The 17,376-nt window shown below is 29.0% G+C and overlaps 1 long non-coding RNA gene across 1 annotated transcript; it reads left to right on the top strand.

Annotated features, from left to right (window-relative positions):
- The first annotated feature begins 4,010 nt into the window (after positions 1 to 4,010).
- On the top strand, positions 4,011 to 5,299 carry LOC105336367 (uncharacterized). Its single transcript, XR_010713811.1, has 3 exons — positions 4,011 to 4,155; positions 4,643 to 4,765; positions 4,918 to 5,299. It is a non-coding gene; the product is annotated as an uncharacterized lncRNA (long non-coding RNA).
- The last annotated feature ends 12,077 nt before the right edge of the window (positions 5,300 to 17,376 follow it).

Below are 17,376 nucleotides of genomic sequence, written 5' to 3'. Positions count from 1 at the left end.
ACACATCCATCCTCAATATAATATTACAGGACGTCAAAGGACATTTATCAAAGAGAGGTTACTCTGAAAAGGAAATAAATCCGATCATTGCCGAAATCTCAGGAAAAGAAAAGAAACTCTTACTGAGAAAAACAAGAAAAAAAACAAAAAACAAAACTCAAGCATCCACACGTCATGGTTACACTATTCAACTCCCGCGTCAAAGGATTAAAAAAAACGAATACTGAAGTCCTGGAGCATCTTCAAGACAGATTCAACTTGCAAAAAGCTTTTTGATACACGGAACCTATCATTGTATACAGCAAACACAAAAATATAGGAGATCTTTTGATAAAATCTCGCTTACAGTAGGCACACTAACTTTGGACCCCTGATGAGGCTTACTTTGCCACCGAAACACTCTATAACTACCATTATAACTACATGTATCTCTTAAATTTTTCTATGATGCGACAATCAGGTGTTGTTTAGAGTGTCGGGTCTTAATATCTCAATATCAAGTCTGATTGATTGATGTTGTTTAATTTTAACCTATAGCTTTTTTTTTTTGATATTTATTTTATTAAACTTTCAAATACCAGAATAAACATTACACATAAGTAATTACATTGTAGTTGCTGTTCATAGATAAACATTTAATAAATTTAATGGTAGTAATTTGATTTGTACATTAGAATTTTTATATATGATGTACATATTACTTCCTAAAATGCTTATATTGTACGTAATTTCATCCCCCACCCCAAAAAACCTGGTGGAATATGTGACGGAGGAACATATTGTCTTATTTGGTAAATTAAACGATATGTAAACTCTGAAGTGCACAAAAACGGTAATACTGTGTAACAGTTAAAAATGCCAACTAGATTTCAAATTTTTTTTTTACAGTTTTTGGTTAAAAAAACCCCCAAAATGAAGTAATGCCTAGACTGGTTTTCCAGTACGTTTGAACAAGAACAGACCAAATGCTTATTCCTGTGAAGTTTATTATTTTGCCATGATTGCTTATATTTGATCATTAAATTAAGAACCTCTGAGAAAAAACATGATATTGTTCAAGAAACCAACTACCCTCCCTACTCTCACTTCCATGGATCAATTTGTTATCCTACCTTATAAGATATTCTTTTTTCTTCGGCTAAATTACCTACGTTTTACAAAAATTGATTCCTGTTGAAATATATCTTTGATATCAGAAAGAAGTCTGAGAGTGCTATTGAATTACATTTATGTTATAAGAACATACGAATGTAAACTTACGTTTTACAAAAATTGATTCCTGTTGAAATATATCTTTGATATCAGAAAGAAGTCTGAGAGTGCTATTGAATTACATTTATGTTATTAGAACATACGAATGTAAACTATTATAAAATATTTGTAGTCTATAAACTTATGTTCTACATATGTTATTATATTAAATAAAACAACATATTTTATCGCGTTGTAAAACCAAAAACAGAGACATTCCATCTAAATTATATCCTGTCATATTATCGTCATGCTACTTTAAATTAAATGAAATGGAAATTCTTTTTATAATACTCCCTTTTTTGAATTGGATTTTCCAAATTCTCATTCATTTCTTGCTTTACATTACAAAAGAAAAGGGGGATTTCCTGTTACTTACAGATTTACAAATGTTCCAGTGGTATTTTAGCCAGAGGCTGGCGTTTAGTTAATCGTTGCTAACATTTCTCAACTACAATCACTTAATCCATATGAATTTACATAATTTATTTATTAACTGTCTCAATATATGGATTACAAGTAACACTGAAACATAATCAAAGGCAATATAATCGTATTCCTTTGCAATCCATCTACAGAAATTTAGACGCCATTGATACTGGTATCATTGCATAGTTTCAAGAATCAATCTGGATTCGGCCCGCTAGAAAAACAGTTTATAAAACTGGACAGAAATACAGTATGTACATGTATCTAACAAAAAAAATTCATTCATTAATTTCAAACATAGATTGAGGTTTCTTGCAAAACATTGCGCATATAGAAAGACTTACTGAAAAATGTTTCACATATTGAAGGTGAACAATTGCATTGGTTTCAGATGAATAACAACCAGTAGCTAATATTAGGCATAGAAAACCTATATTTTTCGCGATATATCCAGTAACTCTGTAAATAATGAATATACAAGTAAAAAACACATAATTTCAATGAGTTTCGCCTCTTAAAAGAATAATTTATCAAATCCGAACCTTCTAACATTCCATCATGCAAAGGTTTTTTTCCCTGGACATTTTTAAATATCTGGGTGGTAATAGGAATATTTGAGTATGGCGAGCGCAATCGAGCCCCTGGTTCCGAATATTAGTACTCTAGTGTTTGTACACCAGCTAATATTAGCGATAATTTTATTTCGTGGCTAACCAGTTATTTTCTGGTTTGCAGAGACTTATAAACATGTATTCTGAAGATATTTTCACCAATTGCAAGAGAAATTGACTGATTTATAGAGATGAATAAGTTTTCGACTACGATGTTCTCGCTTAAGATTCTTGCAGGTACATGTAGTTGAAGTCAGTTTTTAACATCGTGTTCACATACAGACACATAAGGTCAAAGTGATAATAATTATATTTCTAAATACTTACTAATACAAATTATCAAGCAATATTTGTTAAAAATATTATCCGAAAATATGCTTTCAAATGGTGATTTGTACATAATGTTTAGAACACAAAATTTTTGCATTATTTATAAACTGATTCAGTCTGAAACAATGCATCACCACACCATTTGTCATTAAGTCCAACTGCACTTAACTGCTTCTGGGCTCTAAATTTTGTTTGCACTTTTTATACAGCATGAATGTAACATACAAGTACATATCATTTCATCAAGACATTTCTCAAATTTGTTTAAATGAAAATAACTCATAACTCATAAATGAAAAGTCTAACTTGTAACTTGTGTTTTAAGTTGAATAAAAAGGCAACATTTTTTAACATTATGACCTTGAAAAAGCTAACATTTTCAGTGTTTTACTTTTTCTTTTATCGTGCAAACAGTGGAATTTCTTTTTCTCTGCAATTATAACAGTTTTGATAGATTTAAAACAGTTCTTGCATCATACTCTATTTCTTGACAAAATCCTGTTGAGGATATCACGCTTTACCTAATTTTTATCAAACTTGACTTTGTAGTTTTGATAAAGATTAATTTAGTGACAATTTGTTTATACAATTTATATATTTTCTCATGGTATTTAAATTTGATGTTGACAAATTAACTCCAAAAATTTGCAGTGTAATGTCTGTTGTGCGTAAAAGAAGAAGATGAAGATATATGCGAATTAAAAGTATTTGGTAAAAGAAAAATCTATGAAATAACTTTTGCAATTGGAAGTTTTGATAGTATCGTCATCTAACTTTTACTCAAAGCATGTTATCGTTTATGTGAATTGACTTCGATTCGAATTGGTTATTTCAAGCCAATAAAAAACTATGACTGCAAATTAGAGCAACAGGATGTTAAAGTAATTGGTGTAAAAAGAATCTGAATTGTTAATGATATGAGATTATTAATAAGATGAATTTCGTGCTATTGTATATTGTAATTCTACTTAATAGCTAAGCCTTAAAATAATTTGTCTTTTAATAAAATATAATATATATTTAAGGTTATCTGTGATCTTTAATATACAAATACCTTTAAAAAAAATTTGCTTTTTTTCATTTCAATTAAATCAAATCACATGTTAGAGCATCCCAAGTAATATTGTCTCAATGTGATTTTTTTTTTTACAAATGAAGAAGCATACGGCCACAAATCATTGTATCAATTTATTGATGTAATAAAACAGAAGTAAATAAATAAATATACTTTTCATTTCTTGATCTACCTTTACAAAAATTGAGAGAATGCTGTCAATTAATAAGGTCCAATGCCCAAACCCAATCCATCCAAGGAGATGAATGGCATGATTTGGCCTAAATAACTAATCTGAAAAATAACTTTGTTGTTTTTAACAAGCTCAGTATATCATCAAGTCTTCCTTTTAAACAAGTTTAAAAGAAGTAGCTGCGACTTCATTCATGTATTCTTTTGAGAGGATACTGTTTTTGTTGACCTTGATCTGTTTGTGTTATCATCTGATTCAGGCCCAAAACATTACGGATACAGATGACGGTGAGTAATAAAACACAGGTAATTTAAGCTTTTATTTAGCTATCACCAGGTAATGACTTGATTAGTGTTTTGTAGACAGAGTTGGATTGTATAAGATTAAAAAAGGACGTGCAATAAACTTCTCTAATTCTTTAAATCTAAATTTTATGCAAGCAGTGTAGGGGAGGCCGTTTTTCTCGCCAACAGATGTCATTTTTATATGTAATTTTAAAACAATTAGTGTGAGAGTGTTGGAGTTGATGTCACTTAACTTCAACAGAATATAAATGAACGCCCGACAGGAAATCGTTTGTTAAGTACACGCTGTATTCTCTATAATAACAACATTAACTGAATCCTTCCGTAATGTAATTACGGTTAATGTAATTATTATGTTGTTAAAATACATCCATACATACATCTCATTGCAAGAATTACTTGAATTGTTCATGAAATTAATGTGTATGATTTGCACTCTTGCTTAAAGGTTTCCCTATTATGTTGACAGATTGTGAAGATATTGAAAGTGGTGCATGCTTCCTCGTCAAAGAGCGCCCGTATCTTTGTTACAATGACAACAACAAGATTAAATGTTGTCTCACCTGCAAACAATTGTTTACAGAAATAACAGGTAACCTTTTTGTATCGCTATAATTTCATAGCAGCCATACACCAATAATATAATATTCAAAGTATATCGTGTGGTAGACTCTTATACTTCAAATATTATGTAAGTTTTTTTTCATTGAATTTGGAAACTTATTTGATACTTTACCACAAAAGGTTGTGAATATGGTAATCGCAGAAAGGGTTGTGACAAAAGGAGGTGCCCCAGGGACAATAAGATAGACCCTGCTTGCTGTTGGACCTGTGGTGGTTATACTACCACATCTACCACCACGACTTCTACCACCACTACAACCACCGAACCACCACCAACCACAACCATCACCATCACAACAACAACAATGGCTTCCAAAATAATCGACATTTTTACTCCGATTAAGTATTGGAGGAAACCCAAGATTGCCTCGAGTTCAATCAAACATGGGTTAAATGTGGCCTGGGATGCACTGAAAAAGACGTTTTTGTTAGATATTGACGTAAAAAATTAACAATGTGTTGTCACATATATTTGTAATTGAATAAATTTTTTCAAATTTTATAGTGGATTTTGATGAAAAAGTTGATATGATTTAATGAATATGTAATCTTGTAGAAAAGAAAAAGAGATAAAAATGTCCATCAAATGAGCTTTATGCTCGAAAACTTTTTTTTTAATAAAAATAAAGAGAAACAATTTAAAAAGCATACAAAATTAACTGCACCAAAATGCTAAAAATGCGAATTAATGTGATAAGCAGATTGTTAAATACGTAGGTATTTGGCACATGCATTTGCACAAATAACACTGATAAAAAAGAATTAAATTTAATAAATATAATTGATATAAGGTAAAGAATGTATGCAACTTGTGACGTTAACTCGATTTAATAGTATTTGAGGATGTATTCCATTTTAACACTAACTGCCTCTAATACACAGTGTTATCATATATGAACTTTTTTTCTGTAAAGAAAGCAATAGAAGTTATCTTCCTTATTTCAAATTTGCTTTGTGTTTTAAAATCTCAGAACATTCGTAATACGGAATGCAAACTATAACTACTAATATGCTTGAAATTAATATTTTCTATGATAAATTACATGAGATGTCTACATGTTTATATTTCATCACACAAACAGGCACTGTATTTTACAAAAAATCATGCTATTTGTATTATATTTCTTACATCGTGTGTACTTAAATGGATTTCCTATTTGAATATGTGTAGTAAACTGGTAAACAACACGATTGATACTAAAACAACCAATATTTGTGTTTTATCGTATATCTGTTTTATATGTCCCAAGTTGATATTGGAATACAAACGACTTCAAAAATACATTTAGTTTGTAACAGAGCATAATCAGAAACAAAATCGTTATTGCAAGAATTCACGGCCACATTTGACAATCTGAGTTTGTTCAGTGACTGAATATTGTTTAATATCATTGTCTTTTTACGAAACTCGACAATCATTACGAGAAAATCAAATGTGCATTAAACGTATTACTAAGATCTTGCATATGTCATACTTTCACATATTCTTAGTAATATCTTCAATATATTTTTCGAGTAAGTTTTTTCTTCTTCAGTAATTAACTAATACGTCCATTAACTAATAGTACCTTGGTTGACATACCTAGCTTTTTGGCAAAAAAGATTCGATCAATATTCAGTTCAATTCTATGTAAGAATCAAAATTCGGTGGCCACGCATAGTCACGGATTTTCTTCATACTTTACAATGTGATAGAGTAAAAAAGCCTAACACAATTTGTTGCTATGTGGTCCAGTTGCCATGGAAACAGCGTAAAGATGTAAAAATGACATTTTAATGCTTCTTAGAGCTCTTATTGTGAGAAATATGCACAACTTGGGGCTTTTAGGTTGGAATATATTATTAAACCAAATTGTCATTTTTCAAGAAAAAAGTTTTGCGATTAAAATTTTAAAAATAAAAATTAAGAACCGTTGCTATGATAACAAGCTGAAAAATAAGGTATTTTCTATTATTTTGAGGCATTTTTGAATAAATTATATCAATTGTCCTAGACTTGAAAGCAATATGAAACAAATCTGAGATTTGCCGAAAATAATTGCCGTTGCTATGGACTTTTTAAAAAGTAAAAATTTCTGTGTGATATTCTACACAACTTTAATTTCCTTAGCAACAACGCTTTTATGTTGAATTACAAAGTTTTTTATAGTATACAATAAAATTTTAGGCATTTTTTTTTTACAAGTTCCAACAAAAACATCTGCAAAAAATTTCTAAATTTAGGAATTACTGCATTTCAAAATCATCTTCAATTTTTTTTCTATTTCTTGGCCTTGTTACCATAGCAACGAGTGTCAATTTTTACTAATAAAATGTATATCGCATGGATATTGATAAGAGTATCAAAAATAAATAATATCCCTTTTCAAGTGATAAAAAATTGCAAAAGACCAATTTCAAATATTTCTATCGGTTTCCATATGATGGTAGTATTTTAAAAGTATTGGTTTCTTAATCAATTTTCTTCTATGAAATAAGAATTTACTATGCGTGGCCAGACCCTCTTATAAATCATTAATTGTTACATAGAATTGATATTAAAAAGGATATTATCAAATGAAAAAATGTTAAAATGTTAAGAACATTAAAAAAATTAATTTTTCCTAGACATTGAGGCAGGATATATGTTTATGCGCAATGCACGGATTTGTTATCTTTTTTTCTTTCATTCCTATAGGGTTTAACTGTTTTATGTCTATACGGTTTATTAAAAGTGTTTTGAAAACAACATGAAAAAACAAAATATCTATTTCAGAGTGAAAAGGAACTGGACTGTTTCAAAGTTTATACACAAATAAATAGGATAATTTAGTCGAAAATATTTTTCCCACCTGAACAACAAGGTTAATATTTCATATTTCTTGTTTTTTGTTTCATAAAAAAATAAATGTCAGTTTAAATTTGTATTTTATTTTGGAACATCAATTCATTATTGCAAAAGATCAAATGCATTCCAACCACTTTGAACGAGAAAAATCGTTCAATCGTTTTAGCACCAGATGTGTATTTCAGACAATTTCCTTGTTTTTGTCTCTTTGACTGAATGAAACAATGAAACATTTCCTAATACAGATTCATAATTTATATATACATATTGAGGGTGAAATTAATATGAATAAGTTAGCAGACAACCTTAAATACAAAACAAGATCTAAATCTTAATACTGAGTTTTTCGTTTCAATAGTACTACCGGTACTTTTTATCTATGTTTCAAACAATCTACAAATATGCAAGACATCAGTGCACAATACTAAATTTGATATACTTCATTTATAAAAAAAATTAATGAAACATTTTTTGTTAAAAGATAGTTAACCATTTTCCTCACTAACAATATCATGTTGATCATTTTAGATGAAAAGTTGACAGCTGAAATAACTAGTGTCTTTACCTGTAGTGTTAATTTAAATACGTTCAATCAAGTAGAATTTTACCCCTTATAATAGTAGTGCTTGATTATGAACATTTGAATGTATAACTTCATTATTAAAAGGTACAAATGAAATATTCACTCTCAAAAAGTGTACGTCTGATTGAAGGGTTTACCTTAGACCAAATTATCTACGTTCATAGTCGTGGATATCATCACTTCCATTAATGTTGTTGTTTGAGCCTCAGTAATATCCAATGTTTTCAAACCATATATGAATTTTTACGTCGTATTCTACTATCTATTGTTATAAACTTCATAACAATCATGTTCTATAATTAGTTTAAAAGGTTTTAAAATTTGTGAATATACACTACACCTTATATTTTACACACAGATTAAAGGGTAATAAAGAGATAAGCCAAATTCACCTGGCTACATAAGCAATTATCAATTTGTTAAATATGCATATAATAAAACTGTTTCAAAAATGGAAAGCAAATATGCTGATAAAGTCTTCGATAGTTTATTAGATTTATTTGTCAATCATCTACAAATTTAACTCATTACCATTCATCAGGAAGAAATCACGTACAAAAATGAGTCATTTTATGTGACACTTAACTGTATATTTTTGAAACTTTGACCAACATTGCAATTTAATACTGACAAAAAGCAAAAACATTTCAATTCACATTTCAAGGAGATATTTAAATTTAATAACTGATTGAAAATGCTTTTGATAAAATGACGAGTTATTTAAAATTTTATGCTTAAACACATTTATACGCTCATCATATTTCTTTGATCTTAACCAATATATTATTTTTAGGATAAAATTACATAACAATTACCTGTAACTTTAGATTGCAAGAACGTTTGAAAGATATTCTGTCAAATATTTATAATCATTTAACAGATCATATCTTTTACACAATGCCAATTACCTTTTTACGCAAAAAATGGTAAAAACAGGATTATCTAAATTAAAGCGTAAGAATGCAGTGGGTTCGTTCGGGTCATGTCGTGAATTATTAATGAACCACTCCTCTATCATGTCTTTTTAAAAAGGAATACATGAAAGAGAAGCATTTTTTGTATCTCCATATTCGAACAAGAAAAATTGTTTCTAAGTCATTCTACCTCGTAACTTCCACATATCAAGTATGTATATGCATGAATATTTTTAAGTGTAACTATTGTTATCTTTAGAGCATACTATCTTAAGTTTTTTTAAGTAATCAGATTTGTGGTTTAAAATCTCTCGTTTCAAGGAGAATGAAATATCAATGTCACTGACTATGGCCACTTGTACCTTTCCTGTCATTGAAACCCTACGTTTCTAAATCATCAACTTTTTGAACAATTTTAAGTCAATTCTGGATGTTGTGGAAAAATCAGAATGCAAAATAAAATTCAATAAAAATATTGAAACAAAGAACACATAAACAATGTTACATTACGTAAAAGTTTTTTTTTATATGTGAGTCAATTTAATTTTTTTAAGTTTGATTTATTCTTTTTCGGTTTTTTGAAATCTTGTTATTCAATTTCAGGGTAAATAAATATCTAAATTAAAATAAAGAACACGATTGGTTATTACTTCAGAGAAAAATAAAGACACCGTGTAAGGTGCGGATATTGAATTAATAATTATTAATAAATGGTTTAACTTCATTCACAAAAGAAGCAATACGTGACTGCCATGCAGTATCATCTCTCTATGACGAACAATAAAGTCATTAACATCAGACTATTGATATTTTCAAGAAATTTACCACAAAGAAAACGTTTGCATCACCCTCAGTGTTTAGAACTTCGGAAGTAGATTTTACAAGGATTTGCATTTTTATAGAATGTTCGCGGTTTTCTCTGTACATGGTAAATCCGGTATGTGTTGGCGATGAACGTATTTACGTCACGTGATTCAGGTATATTTGACGTCATATTTTCAATATACTCACTCAATATTCTATAGTTGTGTTTTTATTTGTGATTTGATTGGAGTATTGATGCACCGACAAACAACCAAGACCGCAAAAATGTTTGTTTTATCTTTAAATACACATTTTATTTTATATTGCAGGTTCAATTAACTTCTTCTGAAAATAATGAATGGAAGCATAGAACAACGAGTACTTACCTGGTAAATGATTGTAGGTGTTATTTACCACATGAAAAGAAATACCACTTAGCTCAGAATCAACATAAGAACATAATTGCGCATTAAAGTTAAAAATAACGGAGTAATCTAAATATGATATTAATTCCTTTGTCTGTAGTTTTACACAACAACCAAAAAAGAAAAAAAAAAACAAACCCACTAATAGTCAAAAATATAAACACAATACATGGTTTGTACAATTAAAGGTTACAGAGATTAATTGACTTAAAAATAAGTGATATGGACAATAAATAAATTGACATTTACCAAGTTTAAAATATTTCCAAAATTAAAATAACTTTTAACGTTTCAAGGCTCTATAGCAAAATATCTATGTTGGTTTTCTTTTGGCTTCACTTCGCGCAGTCTATTTATTAGTATGTTAAGACAGTATACGTTTCCTTGCAAAACATATGCATAGAACTCGTTACACATTTCCACACAATTTGCAGATAACGGTAAATGTAAGGTTCAGCGCTAGATGCATTAAAAGGTTTGAATATTCACAATCATCACAGCCACAGTCACAAATGTATATTCAATGATGTAAAAAAAAAATTGTAGGGGATTAAGTTTCAAAATACAAACGCTTACATGCATATACTTATACAGAAAGAAAACAACAAATAAGTCTCATAGCAAATCAATTTTATCATTATTCATTAAAACCAATTTTTTTGTGTGGATGACAAAACTTTATTCCGGCAGTTTGCTAACAGAATTACTTACCAAGTAAGGTATTTAACTGATTTTTTCTTGGATACATGTTACTAAGCATTTTACTGTAGGGACAATGTATACAAATGCTGAAATTGGGAGACTTTTTTACAAGCATATTACCTTATGGAGACTCTATCTCTTTAAAATATTAAAAGATTTCTGATGAAAGAATGTTGGCAAAGCGAGCTCGATTTACAATATCTTGTCTTTAGACAACATACAAAATCTCATGAAAACACTGAGCCATGCGAAAAAAAAAAGATTTGTAGCTCAAATACTTTTAGTAAATTTGTTATATAATTTTTACCAGCTATAACAACCGAAAATGATGTAAATAAATTCTTAACATTCGGGAAAAAACCCATCGGATTTACGTATCAGATTAACATGTAAATTAAATGTCCAAACCAACTTAGGTTGTATCTAATCAAACATTGCTCAACACTGAAATCGTTACTATTTGACAACATGTGTTACAAAGAAGCATGTTTTTATTTTTATTAGTGTCAGATGTTGAAAATTACCTTAAAACATGAAAAACGACCTCCTCATACCATAAACCATTTTTACTGATATAACCAAATGCAAATTCTACTTTCTTCTGTCCAATATGCGGTTAACTAATCTAGGTGTGACGAATTGGTAACACTCTGCTAGGTTTGCTCTTGAAGTTTCAAATTGACAAATAGATTTACAATGTTGAAATAATTTATTCTACTCTATAAGTTGAAATTTAATGATAAATTGTCAGATATTTGATTTTATCTTTAATAAAACAATAAGACAATAAAACTTTGAATTTTGTATATTTTTTAAAAGAATATTTTACTGAACTAAAAATTGATTTCATTAAATATTTAACATAAGCTCTGCGTGTCTGCAAAGTACGTCTAACATAGTTTTAAAAATGTCATATAACCTTATATAATGATAAATTATTGATCTCAAGTTATGACCTCATTTATTTTCTGATGAATGCTTTTTATATTGGAGGCTATAATAATAAACTAAATGTTATTTTACACATCGCAACTATTTAATTTGTATGAATGAAAATTTAAGGAAATTTAAAAAACAAAACAAACTTAATCTCATAACTATCAAATTTATCAACAGCAGTATAAGTCAATCCAATCTTTCAGTTTTTAAGTACCCCACTCATAAAGATTTCTAATTTGATACATATACCTAAGAACTACAAACCTAGGTAGTTAGAATCAAAAGTAAGAGTGGAATAAGAACACTCCTATCTTATGTCATTGGCCTTGAATAAGGTATTTGTCTAACTCATCATGTGTACCATTGTGACGCCACTTCCAGCAGAACTATTTAAACGATATACTACCGGTATTTCAGCCACTGTTAACCAATAAGAAATGATAAATACAGGTCATATATTATTTGAATAATTTTCTAATAAATATCAATTGATTCCTGCTATTGAAGTAACCAATTGTTTATGAATAATTGTTGTTTATTTATAAGATTTGGTGATACATCTTAAACGGGATGATAAACAGATTAAATAATATATGAATTGTTTATCAAATTTGTAAAAACAAAATTAACGTTCAGTTGAACAATTTGCTTTATGATAAATAAACAGTTTCTTGGAATGAAACGCACCTTTTAATCAGTATATTTTTTATTTACTTAATTTCAAACAATGAACAGCTTTTAAAAAATAAATCACATGGATGACTTTTACTATTAATTTTATGAATGTAGTGATGTAATTTTTATAATTATAAAATAAATATTCATATATTTGGTTGACTGTTATTTTCAATCACATATGTGAGTTCAGAAACAGATATGTCCATCAGAAACTTCAAAGTTTAGATTAAGTTTTTTTTCTCAAACTATTTAATGACTCATAGAAAGAGTAGATTTGCAAAGAAATCAATTATTGAATCTTAAAACTAAATTTTTGTTCACCAAGAAAACCACAAAGTCTAATAGCCATGAATATTTGACGCCTTTGAAACTATTACGCCCATATTTCTGCAATTGTAAAAAAAATGAATCACGGAAGTATTATTACAACTCAATTCGAACCGACCACTTGTACTTTAATAAATATTCGTGTTTTTGGAGGAAAACAATCAATAAAGATTTTTTTTTAACGGAACTCTTAAGAAATGAGTCGAGGTGATTACAAGACAGATGTTGCATTCTAAATTGCAACATTTGACCGAAGGCCGTATATCCAACATCATCAGTGTGGGGGATTTTTCTTCCTCTGTAATTAATTTGACCTCTGGCTCCAGAGAAACGTCAGAACTTGCTTCTTCGTATTGATTTTACAATTACGTTCACGTTTTAGAGCGTCATTGGGTCTAAAGTGTAACAGGGAAACGTATTATGATGCATTAGGGTAGGTCACGATCAAGGTCGCCGTGCAAGAAGTTTTACAATTCTCTGTTGTCACATTTCAAAATTGGATACAAATGTTTAATTCAATGTTAAAGGGGTATGGTCACGATTTTGGTCAAAAATTATTTTTGCGATTTTAATGTTTACAATGCTTTAGTAAGGCATTTTTAATAGGCAACCAAAATTTGATTGTCAATCGTTTAGTTATAAGCAGGTTACAAAGCTTGCAATTCTTTGCTATGTAAACAAAGCTCTTGTTTACATTATGAATGTTGAAGTGAAAATTACAATTTTAGACCTAAAATGAATGTGTTACACGTTAGGAACTGTTTATTTATGCTTAAAATGAGTAAGAAGATAGACAAATCAGCTTGAAAAAGATTTTTACTGGTATATTGAATATATGTAAACAAAAACAGGGCATGAGCCTTGTTTACATGACAAAGAATTGTGAGCCCTGTATCTTGCTTATAACTTTACGACTGAATCTCAAATTTCATTTGATCATTAGAAATGCTTCCTTAAAGCATTGTAAATAATGAAAACAGAAAAATAGAATTTGACCAAAATCGTGACCATGCCCCTTTAATCCTCACAGACAAGCTATTTTGGGATAAAGAGATAAAGGGATAAAGCTAAAATATTGCAAAGTTTGAAAGATTTTAAAGTTGATCGCAAATTTTATTTCAAGTGTCTAACATCAAGGTATCGATGAGAAAAAAAAACCTTGCTAGTTATACAAAATGAAAAAGTTCGTTCCACAGACTTATATCAAATATTGCAATAACTGACGAATTTATGTACTTATTTAATAAAACAGTAATATGTAGCCTCGTCATATGAAGCATGATATGTTATAATTAAGTTGAAAGATTATTAGTTGTAAGTTGCATATAGCACAAGACTAAAAAGTAAATGGTCTGCACAATTTGTACATATAACTTGAATTCATGATTTTTATTACGTTAGCAGAGTATAGGTACTTTTATACGCATTCTGCTTAGTATCTCAAAACTCTTAATTTAAATATGATGCAATATGTGAAGCAATATCGTATAGAGACATTGCCTTGGTAAGATTTGTTTGAAATAGATCTCAAGGAACTCTGACTGTATTACTGGTGATTTATTGCGCTTTTTAAATGAAATAATATTATAATTTTTTTTGCTAGTGAATGAGGATGGTGGGATTTGCTACAATTATAACACATTTAACTTACTTCAAAACACAAATGCAATGTGTTTATGAAGTCTTTCTTGCAGTTCAACTAAGCAATCATAATATTTACAACATAATATTACTTGAAAAAGTGAGTACATTATGTTTTACTATCACGTAAAATTTGCTCACTTAAAAATTTGTATAGCAGTTAATGTTTATGTTAATATTTTTGTTTCACTAGTCTGTGCAACACTTTTAGTACTTATTTATGATTATATGGTATCAAAACTGATGCATAAACACTTTTAATAATCACATCAATGCCAATTTACATTTATAAGTACACTACACCGAATAAATACCTATTTATAACTATGACGTCTAAATCCACAAAAATGTTGATATGGAATAAGCCATAGATCTTTCTTGATTCCTTGCTACAGGTACACTAATATCTTTTTAAATAAAACCACAAACAAGAGAAGATAGTCTGATTATGACCATTGTTACACATACAATTTAAAATAAATGGTCTGACAATTCATTAGTTCTTCAAATATAACAGTTTAAGAAAATTAATGGAATGAATACAAGAAGATTATTGTTAACACACACACTAAGTGATGAACTCAGGGGTTTCATTAATTGCGTTCTTTATTGAGACATATCTCTAATAATCATTTTAAGTTCACAACATAATGGCCTGTGATTCTGCACAATGAATAATGAAGGAATATGTGGCTAATGTAGTCATTGATTTATGACAAAGATGTCAATTCAAATTGACGTTTTCATTCTGTATGAAATGACAAGTGTATTTTTAATATATTTATATTACCTTTTCGTTCCTTTCAAATAGCTCCAGTTGATTAAATGTTATTTGACACTGCCATTTCCTAATTGTTTTTTAAGTATGTTAATGGTACAGAATCTTAGAAGTTTAGAAACATATGACAGTTTACAACTTCCGAAAGATATACACATAGTTTATGAATCCATCAGCTTGTTTATACATAGTTTTTAAAAACAAAGTTAGTAGTTGAATTCATAAAGAAATTATGACCCTTGTGCATCGTATATTTTTATGGTATATTGAAAAATCTACAACTGAAGTGCATGGTTTTTAATTTGAAGCCGTGTTTGACAAGTTAGTTGGTTATCTAAAGTTGTATTTGACGAAAGCTTTCTCGCGTTCAGAATTTTCAAACATTCTCTTGTCATGTAACATTTTTTTTGAATTGCCATCAATAACAGTGTATAGAAAAAAACTACAAAAATGAATAATTGTATCAAACACTTCACATTGTTGCTAAATAAATAGATGTTTTCCAAATTAACAACGATCAGAACAAATATTTAATCATTATTGTCATATTAAGTTTGCTACAATGCAAACATTATGGGCCAATTCTGTTTCAAATCTGAATTATTACGAAAATAATAAGAAAGAAAAGGCGTGTTTCAAGCAATCCTTAGGTTTCATAAACTATGAATATGTTAGTTCAATTTTTTGGTAAGTCTCATTCAGTGCATGTTCTACTTCTGCCTTCATCAGCAAATATAAAGAGAAGCATAATCAAATTCATCAAAAATTGAATGAATGAATTCCTGACAGTAAATCTTTACATTCTGTTGACCAAATATCTCATTTTGTTCCGTTTGGTTGTGTATTTTTCAACCATAAGACCACAATACATCAGGAAATTTCAAAACACTTCCGTGGCAAAATTTAACAAAAAACTTTTTCTTTTCACCATTCTGTCAAAGAGTAAAAGGCGATGCAGACATGATAAATATTAAAAGAAGAAAATTTAGTTTCAGTATAAATGATTTGATTTTTATGTTAAAATGAAACGTAAAAATACAAAAGTTCAATACAGATGCAATAAGTTTAACTGAAAAATGAAGTCAGAATACCAATTGTGCTAATTTACATGTACGCTTTTCAATAAGAAGATATTTAAACAAAGATTCACATACGATGTTGGTTAGCAAAATTAAAGAAAAGGTATTTCCCAGGCTTCAAATGAATGGTTATTTGAGTAATGTTAAGAAATATTCACACGCGCCGATTTAATATACTGACTCTAACGCAGTGGAAGACAGAGCAAGGGAGAAAGGTTGAGATAGCAAATTTTGCGATACCGTATTATTCTATTTATATGATAAGAGATTGTATCATATTAATTTGATTGTTAGTTTGTTTAAATTAAATAATACAAAAAACGGACATTTATAAAATAATATCAGTAAATATTAGAACTTTTTAACTATCAACGGAGAAGCAATGTTATAAAAAATGTGACTTTGTAAAGACAACTTATTATTTTTTACACATGAAATTCACATAAAGGAATTGTATGCTAAAGTCAAAATGTGATTTCTAAGAAGGTTATCGGAAACTATTTAAAATGAATATAAAAAAGCCCGTCTTCTCTGCTCTAGCACTGCTTAATAATCTGTATTCTTTACAAAAGCTTCAAAACAGAATGTAATAAGTTTTCTTTCCTCTGAATTATTGGAAGTTCACCATATATCACTTTTGTCTGTGAATGATATATCACTATGAAATATATGTAATTCAGTTTTGTCTGCTTCTTTCATGTTTGGAAAAAAGTTAACTGGAATATAAAATATGTCTTTAACATAGATCCAGTAGGGTATAATTAGTCACGACATCACGAAATTTCCCACATTCATAAGATATGCAAATAAGTTGTCACGTGACGCCCAATATTTTTAGAATTTTGCTAACGACTCTGTACATAAGCCGTTTGATTAACTATG

Source organism: Magallana gigas, chromosome 5 (genome assembly GCF_963853765.1).
Source record: "Magallana gigas chromosome 5, xbMagGiga1.1, whole genome shotgun sequence".
Classification (NCBI taxonomy): Eukaryota; Metazoa; Mollusca; class Bivalvia; order Ostreida; family Ostreidae; genus Magallana; species Magallana gigas.
The sequence above is the reverse complement of the archived record's forward strand: the minus strand, read 5'-3'. Positions and strand labels throughout refer to the sequence as shown.